General features: G+C 39.5%; 1 long non-coding RNA gene across 1 annotated transcript in view; it reads right to left on the bottom strand.

The window, feature by feature from the left end:
- The window catches only part of LOC107521439, a 65,425-nt gene extending 50,183 nt beyond the window's left edge, over positions 1-15,242 (bottom strand). Inside the window, exon 1 of the long non-coding RNA XR_001599552.2 lies at positions 15,016-15,242. This is a non-coding gene — a long non-coding RNA (uncharacterized LOC107521439). The remainder of the gene's footprint in view (positions 1-15,015) is intronic.
- Positions 15,243-15,476: the final 234 nt, after the last annotated feature.

Raw genomic sequence — 15,476 nt, 5'->3', positions numbered from 1 at the left:
AAGAAGTAACTGATGAAATATTGGGTTGTTTGCTTTGGGAAATAGGGTAGGTCACATTATTTGAAGTGGGGATTATACATGTATATATTTTAAAAACGTATATATTTTTAAAGAGCTCCATCTCACACTCTTTTCTATGTCTTGAGAATGGCCCACAGTGTAAATCTTGGAGGAAAGGACAGTCTTGCCTCCTACTAAGGAAATTAAAATACGTGCTTTTCCTGACACTTGGTGGCTGGAATTTTTTTCATATTATCTAAACTAAGAAAAATTAAATATTCCACTCAGGATTTTGAATCTGGAGATAGAAATAGGGAGCAGTTTAGAATTCTTTGCAGGTACAGCCACAGTAGGCAGCCTCCAGAGGTGACAGAGTCCAGGGCAGCATCCATGGCTCAGAGGTAGCTTCTTTAATCGACAATTCCTGTGATGTAATTTTAGCAGAGGATCCAACTGCCTGGCTTCCTTTGTTTCCTGCCCATTTTCAGAGCCGATTCTTCAACCTTCCCGGTTAATTCTGTGAGCTGTTCAATAAATTATTGCAATAATTTCGTTTTCTGCTTAAGGTAAGTACAGTTGGTTTCTATTGTTGGAGTTAATAAAATATGCCCAGAAGGAAGCCTTTTAAAGAATCATGCTGAGATTCTAGAATGTAGGCATTTCCTAATGAGACCCCTGGCTAGGAGCTAGAAATCTGTTGCTGGGAGATTGAGGAGACCATAAAGGCTACGGATGCTATGGGCTGCTTAGCATAACATCCGTGGGAAAGAACCAAGATAAGTTGCTCAAAAATGTCTACAGTTCTCTTAGGTCTATTATAGCAGAAGATTGTCTTGATGATAGTTAAACCTCTGTTCCAAATCATGCACTTTATTTTGACCTTTTTTGGGGGGGCAATAGTCAGCTCTGCATCATATTTTATAACAGGGCTGGTCATAATTCCTGACACTTATCAGCATTTCCCTTTATTGTCTTTGAGGACTTTGTAAAAGGAATGTAATCCAAGTTGTCACCATCACAATTCATCTTTAGCAAGTCAAAAATCAGGCTAAATATTCCAGGAGTAAACTGAGCACCAAAAGTCACCAGGTTTCCTGATCTCTCAACTTGTGCTTTGTGTTCAACAATCAAAGTTAATGTCACTAAAATTGTTTATCAATGGTGTAATAGCTCAAAACATGCCTTGGTAGTTATATTAGTTTTTAATTATTGCCTTTAAAAATTACCACAAATTTAGCGGTTTTAAACAATACACATTTATCATTTCATAGTTCTATATTTTCGAAATCTGAGTGAGCTCCTCTGGTTCCTCTGTTCCAGGTCTCATAAGGCTGAAATTAGAGTGTCAGACCCCAAAGACCAGGTTTCCTACCACTTTTATCAAACTCTGGCTACATGGGTTCCTGGAGAATACCTAGCAGACACTGATTATTTAAAAAAAAATTATTTATGTATTTTTTATGATGGCATTGGTTAATGAAATCCAGTAAGTTTCAGCTGTACACTTTAACAGTAAGGCACATATATATTTATACTGTGTGTTCAGTTCCCATAGGACACCGATCATTTTAATTTACAGGTTTTCAGGAAATTGTACAGTGCTATGGACTGAATGTTTATGTTCCCCTAAAGTTCATATGTTGATGCCCTAAACCCCTCATTGTGATGGTGTTAGGAGGTGAGGCCTTTGGGAAATGATTTGGTTTAGATGAAGTAGTGAGGATAGAGCCCCCATGATCAGATTAACACCCACATAAGAAAAAGAAGAGACCCCAGAGTTCAATCTCGTAGCCATGTAAGGAAACAGCAAGAAGGTGGTCATTTGTATGTCAGGAAGAGAATTCTCACTAGGAACCTAACGGGCAGGCTCCCTGATCTTGGACTCCCCGCCTCTAGAACTGTGAGAAATAACTGTCTGTTGTCTAAGCCACCCAGTCTATGGTGTTTTGTTACATTAGCCCAAGCTGACTAAGACATACGGATAGCATTTTGTCTGCTGTGTTGCGAAAGTAGAATCAATGAACTCTCTTGCTTAGCTAAAAAAATGAATATCTTGAATAAAGCTTATGAAAGGAAGAAATATCTTTGCCTTTCAAACTTTAGCCCCTTCCTGTCTCCCAGCTGACGTGGAGTACGGTATCACCAGTGAAGGTTGCGGCAGCAGAGCTCTCCATCCATCCCCACTTGGAGACGTCTGTCTCCGGATGTCTCTTCCCACTGGCTCTACGGAAGCACTCTGCACTGTAGGCCCCTCTGTTCATTATCTCAGCAGGGTTCAGACTTTAATAGACATCTGAGCACAATGGGTGCCTCCTCTGCTCTCAGAAGTGAAAGAGAAAATGCCCTAGGCAGTGCTTCTCTAACATCACTTTGCTAACACTCTGAGCACTTTAAAAAAGTACCCATGCCCAAGCCCCATGCCCAGAGGTTCAGGTTCAATTGATCTAGAGTGAGGCCTGAATATCAGTATTTTTTTTTAAATTTCCGGCCACTTTTAATGTGCAGCCAGGGTTGAGAAGCACTGCTCTAAGACAAAGGGCTGCAGGTTGTCCCTGGGTGGCTTTGTTTAATAGATGAGTAAATTCCAGCTGTCAGGAACTATGACATTACCCATATTGGGAGAACAAAAGAGAAGGAATAATTGCCAGAGCCTGACATTTAGGCAGGGAGCACAAAATAATCTCAATACTTCTGTTATTTTGTATGCAATTCTTTTCTGCTCCTCTGAAGAGGAGGTGTTAGTCTGAGATAGGAACTCTAATGATAGACTGAAGATGGCCTGGACATAACAGGTAAGGAGACAGCAGCACACTTTATTCACACTTTATGCAGAGGTCATCCCTGTGCCATAAGCTGGGAACTGGGCAACCAATTAATTAAGACAGCCTGACATAATAGAAGACTCATCAACCGTTGCCTCTGACATTGTTTGGTATAGGTAGTTTTATTAACCTTGTTAAGAACGCACCCGGGCCACAAATGAGAGAAGCAATTGTCTTGTTACTATATTCAGTGAAAGATCATCAGTACCTTAATAGGAAGACAATCTTAAAAAGGATAACAATAAGAGCTAATATTTTTTGAGCATTAACTGCCATAACAATTTACTATAAACTTTGAGGCTTAAAACAACACAATGTATTATCTCACAGTTTTGTAGGTCAAGAATCTAGCAGAGTTCCCATGAGGGTAAAACCAAGGTTTTGGCAGATCTGTATTCCTTTCCTGCAGCTCCGGGGAAGAATATGCTTGGAGCTTATCGAAGTTAAAGACAGAGTTAAGCTCCAGGTGGTTGTAGAGCTGAGAGTCCCTTTTCCTCAATGGCTGTCAGCTGAGGGAGTTCACAGCTTCTAGAGGCCTCCTGCGATTCTTGGCTCACAAACCAAATTCCTTCTTCTGCCTCCCAAGCCAGAAATAGTGTACCAAATCCCTCTACACTTTGACTGTCTTCTGTTTCTTTTTCCATGATCACCTCTCCATGACTGCCTCTTTTGCCTCTCTTCCACTTTTAAGGACCCAGGTGATCACATTTGGCCCACTTGGGAATCCAGGATGCTCTCCCTTTCTAAGCTCCATAACTTTAATTTCATCTGCAAAGTTCCATTTGCCATTTAAGGTCATACTTTCACAGGTTGCAGGGATTAGGACATGAGTATTTTAGAGCCACTGATCTGCCTACCACAGAACTTATCAGGTTTTTCTCTACTCCTGTGGCCAGTAATTTTCATTCTTTTAGCCCAGCTGCTCTTCCTCTAATTCATTTTCAAGTTGGCTTATCTTGGAGCTCAGTCCTGGCCCCATTTCTCCTCTCTAAACTTTCTCCCTAGGTGATCTCTTCTATTCTCCGTGCCTTAAATAGCACCTGTATGCAACATCTCAAATTAATATCCTCTCCTCTGTGCCCCAGAATCTTTTCTTCAATGGCCTACTTGACAGCTCCATTTAGATGTTTCACGTGCATCTTCACAATTAGTGAACTCTTGGTCTCCTTTGCCTGCCTCCAACCTATTTTGAACCCCCTCTTCCCATTTCCCTAATGACAGCATCATTGCCCATTTGATTATGTCCAACACTTGGGATTCATCCTATTTGGTCCTCTCTCCATCACCCACTTAATCATCTCCAAGCCCTGTTGTAGCTCAAATTCTTTCTGTTACCTTCCTTTACTTCATAGCCACAGAAACTAGACTGAACCAGGCCATCCTGAGTTCTCTATTTAATCCACTGCTCCTTGCAGCCGCGAAATAGATCTTTTACAAGCTTTGATCCGAAGTAACAATGCCAAAATGCTACAAGGTTATTTCTGGATGGTGGAAATGTGGGTGGCTGTCATTTTCTTTTTGGCACTTTTTTGTACTTCAAACATTTCCATAGAAAACTCAAAACAAAATGTTTCATAAAAACAAAAGATTACCTTCTCAGAAGGGCTTTCCTGTCGCTTTTCTACATCCCTACATTATTGTCTCAAATAGCACTCATTGTTTTACTCTCTCCATCTCTATCACCCTTTGCAGTAGTATACATTTTATTCATTTGCTGGTTTATTTTCTCACTCACTAGTTATAAGGCCATGCGAGCAGCACCATATTTCTTGTATTGATTGCTATATACCCAACCCTCCGGCCTATGCCTGCTACATAGTAAAGGTTTCATTCAACCAGGTATTCCTCACTCTGAACTCTCATGATCCAACTGCTCACGAAAATCAACTGCAAAAATGTTTAGTCCAGATTTATTGTCCAAATCGAAAACCTGCTATTGCAAACCAGCAAACAAACAACAGAAAGCCTGTTTAAGCTGTAAGTCCAGGTGAGCAGATGTATACTGTGTTGCAGTCCTACCTCAGCTGCCTCCTGATCATGATACATGTTGTTTAAATGTGTGCCATCAACATCCAGAAGGTCAGTGTTCCCAGTTAGTAAGTGGAAACAACTTCTCAGAAAGTAATCCTCATTTGGTTTTATGTTCATCATCATTTGAAGGAAAGGGAAGAAGAGGATCCATGTCTAGAATCTTCAAAAGAAATTGTAGATCACACCAGTAAAACCACTGCTGTGGCGAGTGTGATCATAACACCAAAGGAAGCATGGCACTCTAGAAATGCAATGACAAGCCCTGTCTTATGCTATTTGGAGCTGGGTAACCTTGAGCAAAGAGAATATGAATAGGTATTCACTTTGAGAACTTCTGTTTTCTTCATGTTGTTTCATCCACAGCTTCGCACACCACTTTTGAAGTCTGGCATGCCAATCAGAGGAAGCTGTCCCCCAGTATTTGGACTTGTACATTAACCATCTACTTGTTCTACTCACTCTTCCACTCATTCCCAAATCCCAACTGTGACTAAAGCTTCCATCATCTTCCTCTGGCCACTGGACTCTGCTTAGGCAACACTTCCACTGGTCACTAACCAGTATTTGAAAATTGCTGTATTATTTCACTTAATTTTTTTAAGGGTAATGTTCATTCATTATTTAAAGCACCTTGAACATATTATTTCCACTATGCTTATTTATATTTCAGTAGTATTCACTGAGTGTGAAAGAAAGATTAAATTCACATCCTCCATAGCAGTCCTCATCTCAGTCTCGTTCTGGACCAGCTGTATCAGTATCACCAGGAGGTTTGTTGGAAATGCTAATTCTTGGGTCCCAAACGAGATTTACGGCATCTGAAACTCTGGGTCTCAGTATTGTGCTTCAACAATCTCCCCAGATGATTCTGATGTGTGCCAAAGTTTGTAAAGCCCTGCTCTGCCAGGAGTATTGTACAAAAAAAATTAAGTAGTTTATGTTTGAAATGTTTTTGCATTATGTAGAAATCCTTGGTGGATGGTTACAAAGGGCTTTAAGAGTATTTTAGTAATATTTGAGAAAATTGCTTGTGGCTTTTGGATGAGCTGGGAATACATTATTTTTGCCATTTAAAATAATAGAATATAAGCTTCCTTTATTTGCAAATTGGCTATCCAATATGCTTTCAGGAATGGATTAGATTTGAATAGCAAGGGAGGTCTGCATTCATATAATGAATATTGAGAGTTTGACAGGCATCAGCTAAGAATTCCATCACAGAATTAAGGGCCTGTCTGGTTGAAAGGCAGCCCCTTTATTGCCTCACTTTAACTGCCTTATGACAGACCACGTACATGGGCTAAGGGGGGGGGGCGTGGAAATCATGGGGTGGGAGGATGAAATACTTGGGGAAATATGTGAAGATTTTTTAGGGTGTTAAGAAAGAAGAGTTCAAGGAAACACCGAAGAAAAAGTCAAGGCTGTTTGGAACGTCAGTTCAAATTCTCACTCTAAACGGTAATGATGGAGAGAGAATGGCAGTTTGCAACCAGCAATGATGTGAACCAGATTGTTTAAACAACCTATTTCTGCAGGTCACCATCAACCACAGCCAGTCAAGGACAAATCTAAAAGAAAACCCAGGTCCTAGCAGACCACCACTTGGCAACTTTCCAAGTGCTGATGCCATTTACCGAGTCTATGCTCAAGCCTCGCTGTTTCTCACAACAGTTGCAAAGCAGTCCGCTGATTATATAAAGTTCAAAAGGAGTCAAGAGCATAGTATGAGGCAAGAGGGGAATTTCTTGTGGAGACAGGTGATCCAAAAAATCAGCTTTACCCTTTTGTTTTTCAAATATAAATAGTTCAACATGCATACTCATTTCCTTAACTCTGGGAAAGTCTATGTAAGAATAACTTACAACTGCTCATCTAGTACAGGTAAATTATATCTGGTCTACAATACTCACTAAAGGACCTCAAACTTGAAACACTGTATCCAGAGAATTTCAGGTGGAATAATCCTTTTAGTTAGGCATTTATACAGCTTGGTCAGGGGATTATTCCATGACCATATTTGTAGCCCTAAATGATTTCTGAATTTACTCAGCATATATTGAATTACTGGAGGGAACCAATAGTCACTTTTAAGTAGAGATGATACTATCGAGAAAACTTTAACTATATCAATAGCTATAAGGAATGAGGTGATGGGGTGCAATACACTTTGTTTATCTCTACCTCTGTCTGTTCCAGGAATTCCAGAAGTGGATCGAGGTTAGTCCTACCATAACAATTGAGCCATATGTCTTGGTATTGAGAGCTTACTATATTTTCACTGGATATATACAATGGAGGTAAATGATTCTACGAAATTAATATATGAGACTGTATATTCTATAAAGCAACCTAATTCTTTTTTTTAAAGCAACCCAATTCTTGATATAGGACATAATCACCATTTTCTTCTATTTAAGTAAACCTAACTCTATTCATAGGTACAGCATTTTTCTATCTGCACAGTTACCTCTCAAATTATTTTCCTTATTTGGAATACCTTCTGTTTTCTTTCTGAAAACAGGTATATATTCTCTTTCAAATCCTTTAAAATTTCTTTCTTAAAACCTTCCCACACTAAAGTTAGCTGGCCTGGTCTTGTCAAAAAATACTAACTGAGCACTCACCATGTAGTGGGCACTAAGAGAGTCTCTGGGATGGGTCAGAAACTCCTGAGATTGGCTAAATCATGAGGAGACAGATGATTTAGCAAGCAAGGGCCACCCGATGTAGTGGGACCCAGATTCAAGCAGCACAGGGGCTGTGGGAACACTTGCAAAAGGCACTTATCTCCATGAAGTCTAGGATTTTTCCTGATGTCTCAGAGTGTACCTACCGTCCATTCTAAAGACAAGACGCAAAGTATCCCACATTCTAAGGTCAAGGAGTTTTTACAGGTTAGGAACAGCCACCTGAGGACTTGCTGAAGGGCATGAGTTCAAACCTACCCTATCTCCCAAATATGCATAAGATAACCAAGAATGGGATGTGTTGGAAGTCTTTTGGGTCTGCCCTAACACATAGAGAAGTTTGTCTCTACAACAGAGAGGAAGGAAATATGTAGAAAGAGACTATGTTCCATCCTCTGCTGCAAGCCTGGCCTGGGTAGAGGAATCAGATGAGTTTTAAATTGACCTTGAAACTGAAATTTGAGAGTGAAGAGGACTAAATATTTAAGCTGGATGGAAATTGTTCTGATAATCAAAAGTGACTTGCCAAGATGTTTTCTGGACAAAAATCAAACAGACAAAGTGAGATTCGACAACAAATCAACACCATCTGTTTAGATGGCCAGGGAGGGCTTCTCATGAGAAGTGTTTCCTTACGATACATGTTAGTGCTGCTTATTTATAATTCTAGGTTTTGTTACTCTTGGAACCTGGAAAGATTTTACATTTATAACCCCTTGATGTTAGGCAGGGCCTTGGCCTGGTGACTATTCTGTCAATAGGTTGTGAATGCAAGTGTCACGTGTCACTTCTAGGCCAGAGGAAATCCTGGTTGATGTGAGACCCAGCTCTCCTTTCTCTTGAGATGGGATGTTTGTCACTGCAGCATGACTGAGCCTGTCCTAGCTGATCCACAAGCTAACTGAGACCCAAAAGTCAGCTGTTGAAAGAAGAAAGTGGGAAAAGTGTGACAAGCCGTGGGAGCAGTACGTGTGAAGTCTATGAGGTGAGAGAGAGAGAATGGTACATTCTGTGATCCAAGGGAACTTCAGAAAGCTAACTGATGATGGGGATGAGTGGTTTGGAGAGATAAGGCACCATGAACTAGATCACAAAGGACCTTATCAGACATATTTAAGAGTTTAGTTTAGGGACCAGCAGGCAGCAAATGCTGTAGATGGCCTTGCTCTCAAATTGAATCCTAACATTCAGTTTTTTTCATGGGTAAAATTTTACTCCCCTTACTAATTATGTTTAGGGTTCAAGAAAGGGTATCAGAGATATTTGCAATTTGGACATTAATTTAAAAATAGAGTGGCTGGTACACTAATAGAGACTTCATGAACATTTATCAAATGAATGAAAGCATGAATAAATAGAAAGCCATTTTAATACAGCCACTAAGCCAAATGCATCTCTTGGTTAAACAAATACAAGAGGAGAAATCTCCATGATTTTGATTTTGATTAATGCCTCCAACACTGTGCTTATTAAAGCATGACCCACATGCAATATACATGCTCCAATAATTCATGCGGTTTATAAGAGATTAACAAACTCTATCATATCAATGTCCTCATAATCTTGCATAATTCTACTGAATTACTTCTCACTAGAGTTGCTATTCATAATTTCATCAGATTTTATACACTGTTGACCTTTATAGCCTAGTTTGTGAAATTACCTCATCCTCTAAACAAATATTAATGAGCAATCTTTATCCCCTGAACCTGGAAGCATTGCTCAAACCCACAAAAGCTAAAAATAGAGAATTGGCCTTTTAAGTACCATGAGCACCAGATGCAGGAAGAGAAAAAAACATTAGGCCCATGGCTGAGAAATTTTATATACATTTAAAAATAAAAACTGGAAAGGAGAAAATGTCAAAAGAGTGATTATTACACAAAGTTCCACTATGCAAGTTATTTATGATGCTTTCTCTAAAAGTCCTGAATCTGGAATCAATTTCTAAATCAATTAGAAACCAATCTCATCTGGAATGCAACCCGTACATTCTTATTCAGAAGCAGCTGGTATCTTTCCATTGTTCTCCAATTATCCTCCTGTGTATGATGTTTCCGGATGTGGAAAAGGAAAGAAGAAAACTCTCCCTTCTCATTTACCTTCTTCCCAGGATAGTTTTTAAGAGACACTTATTATCTCTGTGGTTCAAACCAGTTACCCATACCAATTCTTTGTGATTTTTTTTTAAAAAAAACATTTTATTATGGAAAAATTTAAAATATGTACCAGACAGAACAACTTAATGAACCCCCAAGCACCCAACCCCTCAGCTTTACAATTACTAACTCATGGCTGATCTTATTGCATCTATATACCTATTCACATCTCCCCTCCCATAAAATCTTGAAGCAAATTCCACTTAATTTGTAACTATTTCAGAATGTAGAAGGTTCTCATCTTTGGATAAGAAATTCACCACTCTTCCTCCCAATTCTCTCAGATGGCAACAACAACAATTTACCTGGTGGTGCTATTTAGGGAGACCACTCTTTGCAGGCTGCTCTGAAGCACATATCTTTTCACACTACCATGTGTCCCATCTTGGGAACCCAACTCTTAACTTGCAGGCAGGAAAAAGATGACCCACATGCATCATTCAACCAGCCTCAGCCCTCTTCTGGTCCGTGGTAGAGTCATCGAGGTCCCATATGCTTTCAAAAACTGTAAGTTTTTGCTTATTCCCCCCCCCCAAGGCATATTTCTGTTATTGATTTTCTGTTTAATCCAGTGTAGTCCGAGAGTTTACTCTGTATGATTTTAGTCTTTGATTTACTGTGACCCGTTTATACCCTGGAATATTGTTCTATTTTGGTTAACAGCCATGAGATTTCCACAGGTGTTCTAGAAATGACTTAGGTCATGCTAGTTAATAGCATACAGGTTTCCCCGGCTATCTGAAAGTAGACTGCTCCTATGAAATCTTTTGTAAGCTGAAATGGCATGAAGTGAAGAAGCAAAGACCATTAATGTATATGGAAAAATTTTGAGCATTCCGAGACCCAAAAAATAACCTACCAAATCATACCAAATAACTCATAAAACCTAAAATAACACTAAAATATAGCAAAAGCAGGAATGATATGATAAATACACAGCCTGTATTAGGTAGAAATGATGCATGTATGGTGTGGTTTCACTTATCAGAATAGGGAAGACAGCGAGCATGCTGGAAGTCTGAAAGGTGGTGATGATGGTGTGTTAGGCTGAGTTGCTGAAGGTTGGGGCTGTGGGAGGTACAGGAGACTGGGGTGTAGGAGAGAGAGTAAAAGGGTCATCTGTTAACATCTCATCGTCATCTGAATCCATTAGGGCAGACAGGTCACTAACATCTACACCTTCTTCTATGTCTGCCTGCCTCTATGTCCATGGTCGAAGTTCGTCATCTGCAGTGACTGATGTGGAAGGCTTGAAATACAACAATATGCTTGACTGCTTAGCCGCACACATTTTTCTATCATACAATTCTTTGTAGGCACTCAAAACATCTTGCAAACCTGCCTTAAACCTACATGCTCTTTCAAAATTAAAGTCACACTTTTCTGCAATCATTACAGCACTGTCATTTGTAGTGAAAAACTAATGAAAGTGCCTCACATTCAGTTCCTGGATGACTTCATCCATCAATTCACTCAAGAAATAGACTCCATTTTACCCATTACTGAATGTCGACTAAAAGAGACCACTTTGCTACTAGCAGAACCAATAGTAACCGAGGCAGCTTTCAGGATTCTTTCTCTCCGTGTAAATAATATGGCTGGTGGTCCCAGGCAAGTTCAATACATATACAATGGCTTTATTTTGTCTACCATGAAATGTTTAATTATGTCTAGTTTTACATTGATCCTAACACTCTTACAAAGCTTGCTTAGGCTTTTCTGATACCTTAGGACACATCTTGCTAACAGAGGCACAAAATAAATCGAGATGAAGCACAGATGCTCACACAGTCCAAAGGGCTGGACGCTGAGATGCTGAGTATTGTTTCCAGGGAAGGAGCTCAGTGGCAGGGCCATTCTTGCTGCTAGGGCACATGTCGGCTGCTAGGGTACACGCTGCCTAACAGTTGGCTGCAAAGCAAATGCTGAATGCTAGTTTCACTTTTAGCCTTTTTAAAAAATCCTCCTCCCACCCTCAATTCTGCTCCTGACCTGTGGATGTTGCAATTTTCCCCTTAAGAACTGGATCTCTGAAGGCAGGGTGTCTCCTCCCACACACTCATGGCATGCACCTGGGGCCAGCGCACCTAGGGTATGGTCTGGCGCATCCAGGGTATGGTCCATGGCTCTACCTTAGGCATGAACCCAGGACCTTCTGTGTGTAAAGCAGACATGCTAACCACTACGCTATGGAGCCACTCCCACTTTTTTTTTTAGTAAAAGCAAAATCCTCTGGATTTTTTTCTGTTAGTGAAAACAGATACTAATGTAAGTCTTTTGTAAAAGCAAGGTGGCATAAAAGTGAACTTTTAAAAAGTAGGGGATACCTGTATTTAAGTTTTTTATATTACTACTGATTTTTTTTTTTACTAATTGTTCTAGCAATCGAGAGAGTTTAAATGTGTGCAACTAAGATTGTTGATCTATCCCAACTTTAAGTTCTGTTACATTTTTCTTTATACATTTTGAAGTCATGTTACTAGAGGTACATTCACATTTCGGGTCATTATACTTTCCTGTTGAGTTGATTTTTATATCATTATGGATTGTCCTCTTTATCTCTAGTAATAATTCCTTCCTTAAAGTCTGCTTTGTCTGGCATTGATAAAGCTAGAGAGTATTCTTTTCAGTGTATCTTTCCCATCCTTTTATTTTTAATTTTTCCGTGCCCTGATATTTAAGGTTTGTCTTTCACAAATAGCACATAATTGGGTGTTGATTTTTTCATCCAGTCTGTTTTTGTCTTTTCATTGGAGTGTTTAGTCCATTTACAGGCAATGTAATTATGATACATTTGGGTCTAAAACTACCAAGTTGCTTCCATCCCCAGCCTCCCTCACTCTGGAAAGATCTGTTAAGAAAAACGGTGGGGAAAATTGGCTACATGTTTGGGGCTCCACTTGATTCCAATCAGTCATGCCAACTCAAACTGTTAGATGTTCCCCTCATTTTTTTTTACCCCTACGATGTCTCTTTTTGCATAACAGCAAACCTGATCCTCCCTCCATGCCCACACTTGGCAAACACCCCATGGAGGGAAAGTGGTTGCTGATTTCTCCTCACTTATGGTTCTTCCCTCTTTGGAATTTTATTTAATGAAAAAAAAATGGAACAGAGAAAAGGGAAATGTGGGACAATGTGAAATAGTCTAAATTTCCATGTATTCTGTACCCACCTATTTTCACTAATTGTTTAACATCTTGCCACATTTGCTTAATCTTTGCTCCCTGTGCAATGTTTTGCTTTGTTTTCTTTTTGCAGACATTGAAGCAATGATGAAGTTGCAAACATCGTGCTACTTTAGCATGCATTTCCTAACAACAGACATTCTCCTGCATGCCCAGAAGAGCACTGCTGTACCCAAGAAATTTCATGTTACTACCATAATATTATCTAATACACATTTCATATTCGAGCTTCTCCGGTTGTCCCTGAAATATTATGTCTTTTAACAGTAATCTAGGATTAATTCTAGGATCACAAATTGCATGTGATTATCAGGTTATTTTAGTCTTCTTTGATCTAGAATGATCTCTCCATTTTTATTCATCTTTTATGACCATTGATATCTTGGATTTGTCTAATTATTTCTTCACTATTAGAAACAGGTTGAACATTTTGGCAAGAATTCTAAGTGATACTGAGTCCTTCCTACTGCACATCAGGATGCATATGGTATCAGTTTGTCCCAGAGGTGCTAAAGTTGATCATTTGTTTAAGGTGGGGGTCCACCATCTCTCTGTAGTGTAAAGATATTTTTTTCTCCTTTGAAATAAATAAGTAATCTGTGAGGTGATACTTTGAGGTTATAAGAATATTTTATTACACAACAACCTCTTACCCATTGGTTTTAGTGTCCATGGATAACTTTTGCCTGAATCAATTATGTTGTTGGTTGTAAAATGATGATTTTTGAATTCTATCATTTGTTCTATATGTCTAAGCTGGCATTCCTTTGTAAAGAAGAGTTTTCCCTCCTCCTACCTTTGCATATAGTATTACTGTGGACTCACTGATTTCTTTTGGTTATAATCCATTACTATCATTGCTCATTGTGATCCTCAAATTATCCCAAATTTGGCCAGTGGGAGTCCCTTCCAGCCAGCCCCTGTGTCCTTCTGATGTGTCTCCATTGTTCTATGAGCACTTCCTTGCTTTTTGCATCCCATGATGCTCCAGGCTCACCTTTTACCTTCCCTGTCCCATGCCTGGAATCAGACATTTCTCCAAGGAGTGTGGTGGTCTTCATGGTGGTGTCCAGCAATCAGTGGTGCATAGTGTGTCCCAGCCCTGGGGTAGCACTAGTGGTGTCTGTGTGGTTCCAGAACTGGGGTTTGATTTGGGACATCTTTCCTAAATGCAGAGCCTCCCAAGCCTTACTTCCTGGCCCTACTGGGGTTTTCATGAGGCACCCGATAGATACCATTTAATTATTCCTTGTGCATTTAAATGAGCCAGAGTCTCTGTTGCTCACAGCCAAGAGCTTTGATTGATACAAGCACCAGATGATTCACATAATAAGCCTGAACTCTGTTCTCTGGGTGGCAGTAGATAATCCAGAGCCTGTGTAAAAATGTGATGTGATAATGGCTCACAAAAGCAGAATTTATAAAAATGAATTTAATAGCACTTTTCAGTTCCATGGTACTTTAAGCATCATCTTTAATACCCTGACATGTTTGAGAGATGTATTATTTTTCTCATTTGAAAGATGGAAATTTGAAGTAAACGTTATAAGTACATGTATTAGAACTGAACTGTTTGAAGATAAAAAGTGTACGGAAAACTCAAGCGAAAAATAGAAAAATATACCCAAATAAAATTTTTTAGAAGTCACATCACGAAGACAAATCAACATGAACATCCCAATGTTACTATCAAAAGCTAGAGCTATCTTAATTGTCCTTGACTGGTCATTTATCTGCTGAGAGTTTTATATTGAATTCATGAAGCTACCGCAGCAATAATTGAAAGGACTGTACACAGTAAGAACACAGTAAGAAGAGTCTGAAGTAAAAAGAAATGGGATGGAACTTACTGAGAAATAACATTAATTTTAAATAGCAGTGGTTTGTCATAGCCAATTGAACTAAAATCTGATCTATATTAACTTCATTCTTTTTTTTGTAAACTTCCCATAACCACTCTTGACATTCTCATATGCTTTGTCTTGGCTCAGTGATTCCCCATGAAGGTGTACTGCCAGGAGTTGGTGTGTATTAGTATATGCTAATTTAAGCATGTTAGTTATCACTTGCTGTATAACAAATTACCCATGTCTTAGTGGTTTAAAATAACATACATTTATGATCTTACAGTTTCTGTAGGTCATGGCTGAGTTGGGTCCTCTGCTTCATGGTCTTTCATGAGGCTGTAATCAAGGTATTGGTGGTCCAAGGTTTGCAGTCTCATCTGATGTTTGACAGGGAAAGAACCTGTTTAGAAGGTCACTCTGTGATTGTTGGCAGCATTCTGTTCCCTGCTGGCTGTTGATTGAGGCTGCTTTCCGCTTCTCCCACATGGCCACTTGCTCCGTCAAAACATGCAAACTGAGAAGTCAATAGATAGAATGTTAGCAAGACAGAAAATCGCTATCATTTGTAATATAATCATAAAAGTGACATCCTATCACCTTTGCCCTATTTTTTTGGTTAGGGCAAGTCAGAGGTCCCACCCACACTCAAGGGGAGACTGCACAAAGGCACACATACCAGGAGGTGCGGGAGTCACTGAGGGCCATGTTAGAAAGCCACCGACCATGCCAAGGGCACAGTTCT

This window comes from Rousettus aegyptiacus, unplaced genomic scaffold (assembly GCF_014176215.1).
Source record: "Rousettus aegyptiacus isolate mRouAeg1 unplaced genomic scaffold, mRouAeg1.p scaffold_m13_p_9, whole genome shotgun sequence".
NCBI lineage: Eukaryota > Metazoa > Chordata > Mammalia > Chiroptera > Pteropodidae > Rousettus > Rousettus aegyptiacus.
Note: the sequence above shows the minus strand (reverse complement) of the source record. Positions and strands in the feature narration are given on the sequence as shown.